Source organism: Mytilus edulis, chromosome 8 (genome assembly GCF_963676685.1).
Source record: "Mytilus edulis chromosome 8, xbMytEdul2.2, whole genome shotgun sequence".
Lineage (NCBI taxonomy): Eukaryota > Metazoa > Mollusca > Bivalvia > Mytilida > Mytilidae > Mytilus > Mytilus edulis.
Window position 1 is genome coordinate 19,124,831 of NC_092351.1, and position 12,044 is coordinate 19,136,874.

At 30.3% G+C, this 12,044-nt stretch overlaps 1 long non-coding RNA gene across 1 annotated transcript; it reads left to right on the forward strand.

Moving 5' to 3' along the window:
• Positions 1–4,767: 4,767 nt before the first annotated feature.
• On the forward strand, positions 4,768–8,086 carry LOC139486925 (uncharacterized). The gene is made up of 5 exons (XR_011655684.1): positions 4,768–4,855; positions 5,681–5,801; positions 6,309–6,430; positions 6,881–7,019; positions 8,010–8,086. It is a non-coding gene; the product is annotated as an uncharacterized lncRNA (long non-coding RNA).
• Positions 8,087–12,044: the final 3,958 nt, after the last annotated feature.

Sequence of the window (12,044 nt, forward strand, 5' to 3'; positions counted from 1 at the left end):
TTTTTTCCAGAAAAATAAAATCAGGCAGTTGAGGTCTGAAAATCATAATATTTTGAAATGCTTAATGAAGATCATCGCTCTATAAATATTATTTGGATGAAAATTAGCAATGAAAATTATAAATACACGATAAAACAATCTTAAATGTGTATTAGAAAATAAAACTTATGAAGGACGGACAAATAGACTGATATTGCTATTATAATTCACCTAGTCTGAGATAATAAGATCCAATGGTATTAAACGATTATAGCCCTATTCATCATCAACAAAAGAAATTCTAGTTAGTCATGCAAATCTAGTTATTTCTAGACCAATAACAAAATTGAATTAGCATATAATTGAAGAATGATTTGAACTTCTTTATAGCATCAGATCTTTCACGCTCTTCAAAATGCGGTACATGATCTTTCACGATCCAAAATATCAATTTTGTGTAAATATTTCTTTTTTTTTGCCGAGTTTCTGATTATGCTTACACAAAATATCTTTCAGAACCATTTGATTCATTCAAATAAAATGACCCTTTTTTGCAAAAAAGTAGTTACATTGAAGACCTGTTGGTGACCTTCTGCTGTTGTTATTTTTCTATGGTCGGGTTGTTGTCTCTTTGGCACATTCCCCATTTCCATTCTCAAATTTACATGTAAGTTATTCGAATTTTTAAATAGAAGCTTGTTTGTTTACATTTTTGATGTCATTGTAAAGTCGAGGAGCAATCTGCCTTTTGTAGTTTTTTAAAAACTAAAAACGATGTACTTTTAAACCTGGAATTTCTCGCATACTACTCATAATATGGAACCATTTTGACATATTTTGGTGTAAATTTGTCCGTGTAATTAATTATTTTTAGGATTAGTTATTGACCTTATATATGTCTTCGTAATAAGATTAAATTCACAATCTGATACCATAGCTTGCACGATTCAATCGCAATACTTTTAGGTATTCTTTCACTACCATTTATCTCGATAAACCGAATGACACCTTTGAACATAGTACATTTTAATCAATGCGAAATAATTAAAAACTTAACTTAACAGTGCGAATAGACTGCACCATATGGACATTTCCGACAGCCATTACATAATAGGACTTACACATTATTACATGTACAAGTATAACCGAAAGAAAAGTTACGTTAGGAATTTTTACTATAATTCGCAAAGTGCAATATATGAACTCTCGTTTTAGATTGAATATTTCTCGTTTTATTTTTAAATTGAATATTTCTTGTTTTTAAATGTTTCTATATTTTTTTAATACATTGTTTCTTTATTTAAAATACCCAACTAGATGATAGATTTTCATTTATTTACAACTTAATCCGATGGCTGTCAAAAGTGCGAAAGATTATAAATGTACCTTAGTACACTCAACTACAAAAGCAGCAATTATCGCTATTTTACTAAGTTTAGCTATGGGACAATATTCCGATTATTATTGCATACGATTGGACAATAATAGATATATTTTATGAGAATCCTTTGTAATGTTTTAAGAGTCTTAATTTTGGATTAATGTATGTTTTGTAAACTGTTGAGTGGACAATCTTCCCCGAGTTTCCAAACTGTACACTTTTGAATAAACTTGTATATACTGTATACGCTCTTGCGTTTAAAAAAAGACATTATTGTTTAAAAAACTGAATGTGACTTTTGTCCTTTGTAATACTGGTTATTTTAAGCATTCCTGTCAAAGTTTGTCATAATCAGTTCAATAGTTTGAGAAAAATCTAGTATAATGAAAGAACATCTACAGTGATTCGAACAAAATTTCTTCGACAATTCCAAACCAACCGCATCAAGATAGAATATAGTGTGGACCAATAAATGATCAAATATTTATCTCATCTGCATACAAACAGTTGAATATGATACACAAGATGATTTTAGGAAGATAAATACCACTAATGGACTTCTTTGTCTTCTTTATAAGATCTTTTTTTGTAAATTTATACATTTCATTTCCTCAAAATTTCAACTTTTCAGGCCAATAAATAAAAATGATGGGATAACTTTCACTCATTTATTATAGAAATGTTATAAACAAAATGAGGAATTGAAGTATCCAAGAAGAATGAGCAATCCATATAAATTTACTGTCTCCAAGGAGGTTTAAATAGGCCCTAACGTAAAAATTAAATTTACGCCGCGTTCCAGAGAGGGACATAAAAGGATTCTCCTTTAGTGAATAATTTGTTGTTACAGCATTAAAAATAATTCCATTTACTTATAACTATATACTTATTAAAGTGTTTCATCGGAAAATGTTCTATCATAGCAGAATATAAGAAATAAGGAGAAAAAATCCCCCAAAACACTAACCGTAAAGTATGGCTTGTTCCGTCAACTGAATATTCATGGTAGAGTCATATTTCAAGTAAATTTTCTCATTTAATGTGTTTTGGAGACTCAATCCACTCATAATATTTCTTTTTTTTGTAATATTTGACTTCAGGATGTATTCTTCTGACGTTTCAGTCACGTTGAAATCTCGTTGTGGAATTATTTCCAAAACATCTTGATACAAATCGAAAATATCAATGAATTTTGAAAATATTATAATCAAACGCTGTGAAAAAAAATGTGTATTTACAATGGATATTTTTTGAGTAATCCAGTTTTCAATTTTTACGACCAATTAAGTCAGTCTTTTCAGTCAAAATGTTGAGAAATTGGGTGAGGGGTACAAAAAATTCATGTACATCCCATATCAATTGTATCTTTTCAGATTTCTTATATATGTATTTGTTCAATCAATTATAACAAAAAAGTTGAAGTAATATGCATTTTGCTCTTAAAATTGAGAAAAATCACAAATTTACAAAATTGACAGCATGGTAAATTTGACACAAAAAAAACATCAAAATATGATAAAACTTTCTTATATTGACACATACTTATAGTTTTTTTAAGTTAAATTTATTCAGATTGGTCAAGTTCATCTTTATTGAAAGTGAGACAAAAAGTGTAATTGTGAAACTGTGAATTTTTTTTCACGATAATAGCACAAAAATAGGTATAAATTGATGAAAAATTGGAAAATCATCGAAATTGGGTATTTTCAAAGGACCGTAGCAAATAAACAAGTGCACCATCATATGATTTTTTCTTCACCAATTATTTTTTTACAGTCCTATTAACCCAAAAATCAGGTAAAGAAAAAAAGTTTAATTCTAGATAGTTTTGGCTTCTCAGAGGTGTACATCCTTAAATAGGAAGACATGTAAACACATGAGAGAACTCAAAAGGTCAAAGGTGCATGTAGAGTTCCCATATTAGGTGTTATACCACCATTGATTTTCCCCTATTTGTCTTTGTTAAATTTGCACTTTTTAAAAAAATGTGCAGAATTTATCTATGTTTTAAATAAAGAAATACTACGCGTTTTATCCTGTCCAGTACTATAGAAAAAATGTCACATAACATTTCATTGCATATAAAAAAATAACCATCACTGGAAGTTAACCAATCAAATTTCTCTCCTTATTTAACCTGAGTACAAGATTTAGTAACCATGTAACCTCAAGTTTACAAAATATTCTATAGAAACCTCAAATAAAAAAAATTGGTGGTGCTTTGAAATACCTAAGATAAATTATGTTTATGACAAAGAAATGTGTTATTGCAATCAAATGTAGGATTAATTACATACAACTGTCAAATTTAAGGGAATATTTTTATCGACCTATTTACGTATACAATCGGATGTGACGTACCATGATGTGGTGGTATAACACCTCAAAGCAGCCACAGTGTCGATTAAAGACCAACATAATTTAATGTAACCCGTACCGAAATTTACAGGGGTATAAAAGCTAAGTTATACTATATGTTTTTTAGAAAAGAAAACAAAAGATACCTTATGGATAATAGAAAAAAATGACAACACCATCGCCAACAGGCAGATCACAAAAATGAAATAACGTCAAACTAGATACCACACAGAAAAAAAAAGACGATTAAAGGACAGTCCTACCAATATACTGTGGGAGAATACATGTGCACTAGATAGTGATAAGTTCTACTCATATAGAATCATGTTGCTCAAGTTTAGAAGTTATATTCTTCTTAATAGCAATATAACTTTTTAAACTCAGCACACTACCAAATCCTTGAAATGTTAAAACATTTCTTAAATACTTTTGAAGGGTTTCAAGAATTTACTTGACTTGTAAGTAATTTTTGATTTAACTGTGACTTTTCTTTTACAGTACATTTTGTAGCCCCACCCCTGTTTCAATTTTTAAAGAATTTGAAAACAAGACTTGAATTATTGTCTGCTTCGTACTCGGTGTGCATGTTTTCTGAAACGTTTAAAATATATGCATTTCATTTAATGTTTTAATGTATGTTCAGACAGCTGTGTTATAATAATCATTTGATGATTAATTACCATGTTTTAAAAACAGAAAGAAATGTTTAAAAGTGCAACACATGGTATTTTAGGACAAGAAATCAATTTTCTTACACTTTTAAAATTCAAATGAAGGAAACAATTACATGCAAAAGAAATCAATATTGTTGACGCAGCAATGAAAATCTGTTACAAAGAATAATAAATATAAAATTGGTTGTCCCAATAGGTTTATATTTCATTTGCAAAAGTAGCCAAAGGGATTGGACCTGTGGATAATAAGATAGACGATTGACCGTACCCTTAAATATTGAACCAATATAGATAGACAAAAAAGGTAGATATACCTGACAAAGTTGTCTACGTTACAATAAAAGTCCAAAGATGATTCTACGGGGAATGCTCCTGACAAGTTATAGTGACATTAGTGACGTCTTCTCCTAATTGTGGTGCATTTCTTTGCATTGGGTCTCAATCAACATATACAGAAATCTTGGTAAGAATATAGTCTTAGATGCATGATTGTTTTATTAGTTGTTAGCGGCTTTGAACTAGTAACTGCGAGTACTCTCAGATCTGTACGTATTGTCTTTTTGTTGTTAGGATATACAACTACCCGGTCACGTCTACTCTGTTTTTGTTAGATGTATTTCTATTTGTAATCATTTGCTGAGTTAAGCCCTTTTGGAAGAATTTGTATAGTCTGTTCTTATGTTACACTGTTACACCACTGTCCCAGGTTAGGCGGAGGATTGGAATCCAGCTAACATGTTTAACACAGCCATATTCTTTATGTAGGTGCCTGTCCCAAGTCAGGAGCCTGATATTCAGTGGTTGTCGTTTGTTGATGTGTTACATATTTTGTTTTCTCGTTTGAATTGTTTTACATTTATCATTTCGGGGCCTTTTATTACTGACCATGCGCTATGGGCTTGGCTCATTGTTGAAGGCCGTTTGGAGACCTATAATTGTTAATGTATGTGCCATTTGGTGGAGAGTTGTGTCATTGGCAATCATGCCACATCTTTTTTTAAATAAACTGAAACAGTGCTGATAATGGTTTGTTTGCTCAATCAAAGAAGTAGAGTAGGGTAGTTAAGGAGGCGATAAACATTATTTTGTTTCTATCGTTTCGAGTTACATTGAATTTATTTTACAAGTTTGAATCAAAACAATTCTTTTTTTTTTTGCGCAATGATTCGTTTGTTCATTTATATAAGAATCATATATTTTTGTGACTGTTCATTTATGAAACAAAATATAAAAATTTGATCTCGCACCGAAATCATAACAATGCATCAACCCAATTTAACATTTGCAGATTTCAGAAAGTGTTAGTGTTCAGACTAAGAGTTTAACAATGAAGATTATGCTACTTCTTCTTATCTGCTGTCTGACAATAGTTAATGTGGATGCCTTTATGCGAGGAGGGCATTATCACGGTAACAATGTAATCTTAAGTTGTAAAAGATAAATAATATCTGGACATTCAACAAAACGAATAAACTTCAAATCATCAAATCAAAACCTTAACATGAAAATTACGAAACCACATGACACATTATTTCTATAATTTTTTTTTCGAAAATGATAGTTATCATCATAATGGATAAAGAGGGTTTCAAAATTCAATAATAATCTTGATCATTGAACTATCTGTTGTATTATTAGAATATATAGATCTAGATGGTTAATAACTATTCTGAGTATCCACGTAGACATCAACAAATATTGACGTGTGTGATGTAAACTTAGTTTGATTTTTTGGTAAGTTAGTATAGATATGTTTTCCAGAAAAAGATTTTGTATGTTTAACATAATGTCGGTAGCTTGTAACGTTACTGGTAGTAGCCTTAAACTTTTTTCTGTGTTTTCCTATTTATTGTTACCAAATCCAAGAACACGATTGTTTGTATGTCTTTTAGCTTGTAACTGATTGTTTTATCCAGGTTATATTGGCTGTTTTGTTGACAAATGGCAGAGATTGTTGAGGTAATTTGCAGGTCAAGGTAATATGAGTCTAGCAAAGTGTAGACATCTCTGCAGGGGATGTAGATATCTTGGACTACAGGTAAATTTATTTTCATTTTTTTTTTTTTATAATTTCATTATATGTCAAAAGATTATGTTGGTTTTCTTGTTATAATGTCTGGTGTGTGTTACTCAATCTGTAATACAAAACAGTAAGTTTGTTTTAATTCCAAACAAGCCTTGCTGACCACATGTTGTGTACATTGTCTTTGTTCTTAAATTGTTTTTTTTCGAGGGAGTCCGGTGTTGATGATGGTTTGCTTTTCTTTTTATTTTATTTTCAAATTTAATTGTATTGCTGTTATGTAATATTTCTGCCGTGCGAACATTAACTTCAAAAAACATGCTGAATATACAAAAGTAGAAATAAAACTTTATGATCTTAGAAAAACAAAACATATTTGAGAGGTATATTTTTGACAAGTGTACATGAACCTGTTCCTAAATTTTTCCTTTTAAAGTTGAAAAGTTGAATTGAAATAATTTCCAGTATGGCAAGCAGTGCTTCTGTGGTAACTATCTTAATCCTCGAGTATATCCACAATCATCAGAGTTACAATGTAACATGGTATGCACCTCAGAACCACATAGGATGTGTGGTGGCACATGGAGAAATTCAGTCTACAGAGGTATCTTATTACTATTTTTTATTAGCCAAGACAATGCATCTTATTTAACTTTTTGGATTTTTAGATCCTTAATGCTCTTCAACTTTGTAATTGTTTTGCTTTATAAATATTTTGATAAGAGCGTCACTGATGAGTCTTCAGTTGTGTAGACGAAAAGCGCGTCTGGCGTACTAAATTATAATCCTGGTACCTTTGATAACTATTTCAAACGGAAGATAAATCTGTAAATTTTTAAACTTTATTGATTGTATCAAACGAGTTGTTAGAATTTTTAGTATCACATGAAAAGTTTTATTTTTTAAATATTTATTTTACATTATAGTTTATATTTTTTAATTTGAAAAGGATGAAAGTGTCTCATATGTCTTAAAGGCAGAGATCTAATATGGTTTTAAAGATTTTCATATTGTATGTGATGATGTATATTGGATCGTTACACTATAATAAACTATTTACTTACTTACTAAAGATAACTACAGAAAAACAAAGACAGAATGAACAGAAATAAAGACAACACATAATAGTTCAAAAACATTAAGTAGAAAAATAAAAAATATTTAGTAACGTCAATCCATTTTAAACGAATTGTGTATACATATAATAGAAATATGGTGTAATTGCTAATGAAATCTATTAAGATCAAAGCAAAGTGTAAGGATGACTATATTTCCCTGTAAAATCTTCAACAATGAGGACAATTCGTATTGTATGGACGTCATTAAAGGTCCGATTTATTATTAAACAATGAATTACCCGGTGTTTTTTATTAATTCCTACTATATTACTCACACCTATTAGCTACTTTTGTTAAGATTACTAGTATGTTACGCCATGGACGAGGTCAAAACTTTTTTCATGGAACAGTTTGTCAAAGACACTGAAAATAATAGCAAATATGAAATTAAGTAATATCATAGATCAATATTTAATGCATATACAACTTTTTACGATTCATTTATGTTATATTTTATACAAATTTATATTTTACAGTTTAGTGATTTGAGCGACAAGGAAAAGATTGGACCTACCTACACTTTTTATTCTTAATAAAATAGAATTGTGCGATCTTTTCAACTTTCAATATATTCATCTAACTCATGAGCCTTTATGAAAAAGAAGATGTGGTATGATTGCAAATGATACAACTCTTAACAAGAGACAAATGCAAAGTGACACAGAAACTAACAATTATAGGTCACCGTACGGACTTCAACTATGAACAAAGCCCATTTCGCATAGTTAGCTATAAAAGGCCCCGACATGACAATGTAAATCAGTTCATACGAGAAAACTAACGGCTAATTTATGTACAAAAGACTGTGTTAATGCTGTATCAATGTATATGGCGTGTACAAGTTGCAATTTTGTACAGGTTATAAGACACTGAAAATAATAGCAGATATGTTGTTTATTCTTTAGTTTTCTATGTTGTGTCATGTGTACTATTGTTTGTCTTTTTTTCATTTTTAGCCATGGCGTAGTCTGTTTGTTTTAGATTTATGAGTTTTACTGTCCCTTTGGTATCTTTCGTCCCTCTTTTATAACATGTACAAAAATATTGTACTTGTTATAACTTGTATAATGCAAAAATACAAGTTATAACATGTACAAAAGTACCTCATACATGTTATAACCTGTACAAAATATTGCTTAAAAATGGTTCTAACTTGTACAAAATTTAAAATAAATCTTAATGAAGTAAAATATACATTTAAATTCACCAATGCATAAAGAACAACAATAAATAGGCCAGAAGGTGACTTTTTCTGTAGAAGACAATGATCACAAAGTTTCAGAAATATATGTTTCATGACTTATGTTGGCAAAATGTGTTTTCATGTAATTTTATGTTTTATGCAGTCCATCATTGCTTAAATAAGTGTGAAACAATTTTCTAAAAGCTTGCATTCCTCTATGACAGTTACATTAGATAATTATAGTATAACTAATCGCCGTATTTGAATATCAAAAATAAGACAACGCGTGACCGAACGACGCATGGATTAAACGAGTGCGCAGCACGAGTTTAATCCATAGCGGCGTTCGGTCATAAGTTGTCTTATTTTTGATATTCAAATACGGCGATTAGTTATTCTTTTTATTACATTGATAAATGGCTTTTTTTATGAAATTAATGTAGAAAATGTAAGGAACTATATCTTTTTCCTACGCATTGACAATTTGTTTTGATCCGACGTTATCGACGTCTTGACAACGCCTATTGTTGTATGACGTCAGAGAGTGAAATAACCACGTTTATTTCACATGTGAAATTATCGGTTTTTATCTAACTGGGAATTCAAAGTAATTCATTGCAACCAATGTAATAATAGTAACTAAATTCTTCCAAAAAATTTAAGAACGATTCCTAATAAATTTGGGAAATACTCCTCCCTCTCGTTTTTATAGCAAGCAAAGACTAAAACAATGTCTTATATTCTCACTCTGTAAAAGCAAAAGAGAGCTGAAATAGTTTTCATTGGACCGCGCTTCATTATCAATACCTTTGGATCTACTCTTCAACATGTTTGGCCTTCAGCATGACTTATGTAAATTTATAACTCAATTTTTGTTTATAAACTGTAAGATCATTGCATGAGGCGAATGTCATTTTGATGTTTTAAATATATATATCCTCTTCTTTGAAAGCATGTATTTGTGGCCTTCGGATGTTGTCTGCTCCATGGGCGGGTTGTTGTCTTTAAGACACATACTCCATTTCAATTCCCAATTATATTTGTAGACACATCTATCCTGGCTATCCTCTTATGTCTTTTAGTGTCAACTAGAAAGAAAGTATTTTACTATTGCCTACAAGGTGGACACTCACAATTATAATTCATAAAATAAAGATATGTCCATAGATAGTCATAAGAGGATCATAAGACATGTCCTAAGACATATCTTACGACAGGTCTTAGAAATGCTTGATGAGACTGTCATTAAAGTGAGAGGGTTAGCGCTATAGAACCAGGTTTAATCCACCATTTTCTACATTTGAAAATGCCTGTACCAAGTCAGGAATATGACAGTTTTTGTCCATTCGTTTTTGAAGCGTTTTGCCATGTGATTATGGACTTTCCCAATTGATCTTCCTCTAAGTTTAGTATTTTTGTGATTTTACTTTTTTCGTAATACCGACCCCTGGACATTAACTGTATCAAAAACGGACAAAACACACTAACATGAAGGAATAATACAAAAGTTATGAAAATGTTATTGAGGTCAATATCATCTGTTGCGATAATAGAAAAATATCCTTATTTTTCGATTTTGTACAAGTTAAAACCATTTTTAAGCAATATTTTGTACAGGTTATAACATGTATGAGGTACTTTTGTACATGTTATAACTTGTATTTTCGCATTATACAAGTAATAACATGTACAATATTTTTGTACATGTTATAACCTGTACAAAATCGCAACTTGTACACGACATATGCATTCCTCTCCTATGGATGAATTAGACGTGTTAAAGAAAATATTGGATTAGATCTATTATTACAGCTATCTACCTTAGTCAAACAATCCCTGCATCTCGACTGACAAAACAATTTCAACATATATTCTTTAAGATTTAACAACAGTTTTTTACTACATGAAGCTCCAAGAAGCCACAAGTCCTACTATTCTAAACATAATGTGTATACATCATACAGTTGCTCTTGCAAATCTTTCATTTACACCAAAAATGAGAAATTAACAAAGAACAACAATCGTATATTGGGTAAACCTGAGGATAATAAGATAGACTATTGACCGTACCCTTAAATATTGAACCAATTTAAATAAACAAAAAAAGTAGATATACCTGATAAAATTGTCTACGTTACAATAAAATTCCAAAGACGGTTCTACGTGGAATGCTCCTGACTTAAAAAAAAAAGATATATACACAACAGTAGTCTTCTAAACTTGGAAAGTTGAGTTATTTTAAAGGGATACCACTAGAGGCTCTAAAGAGCCTGTGTCGCTCACCTTGGTCTATGTGCATACTAAACAGGACACAGATGGATTCAAGACAAAATTGTGTTTTAGTGATGATGATGTGTTTGTAGATATTACTTTACTGAACATTCTTGCTGCTTACAATTATCTCTATCTATGATTAACTTGGCCAAGCAGTTACAGTGGAAAGTGTTTTGTAAACATTTACAAACATTTACAAAATTTATGTAATTGTTATTATAAATTAATATAAAGGGCAATATGACCATTCTGTTCATGATTTACTTATTTGTAGGTCTTACTTTGCTGTACACTATTGCTGTTTACAGTTTATCTCTATCTACAATAATATTCAAGATAATAATAATAATCTCATCATAGATACCAGGATTATGGTTCTTTTTTATTTACGCCAGACGCGCGTTTCGTATTCAAAAGACTCATCAATGAATCCAAAAAAGCCAAATAAAGTACGAAGTTGAAGAGCATTGAAGACCAAAATTCCTAAAAGTTTGCCAAATACAACTAAGGTAATCAATTCCTGAGGTAGAAAATCCTTAGTATTTAAAAAATTCTAAAGTTTTATAGAGTTAATTTAAAAATATTATCAAATTAATGATAATTCATGTCAGGACTATGGGCTGGTGATACCCTCGGGGAATTGAAACTCCACTAGCGCATTTAGACATTCTTTATTAAGAAAAAAAATACAAAAAATACATTACTTCGATAAAAATTCTAAAACGTAAAGTCTCTAAATCAAATGGAAAAATCAACAGTGTTAGTGTCATTCTACATATATGAAATAAAATTACTTGTAAATCAGTCGTTTTAGTTGATTTTTGCGGATTTTTCTTTTGTGAATTCTACTCGAGCAACCTACACTAGTTTGAAAATTGTTGACCTAGAAGTATTACGTACAATATCAGAAAACAATTAACAGGTACCCGTCTCTGTTTTCAAATCAAATCCACCACATTACAAGTACGAAATACAAAGAAATGCGCCTTCAACTATTGAATTTTCTATAAAAAAAAAAGAACTTTGTTTAATGTTAAAGGTAGGACGACTGGAT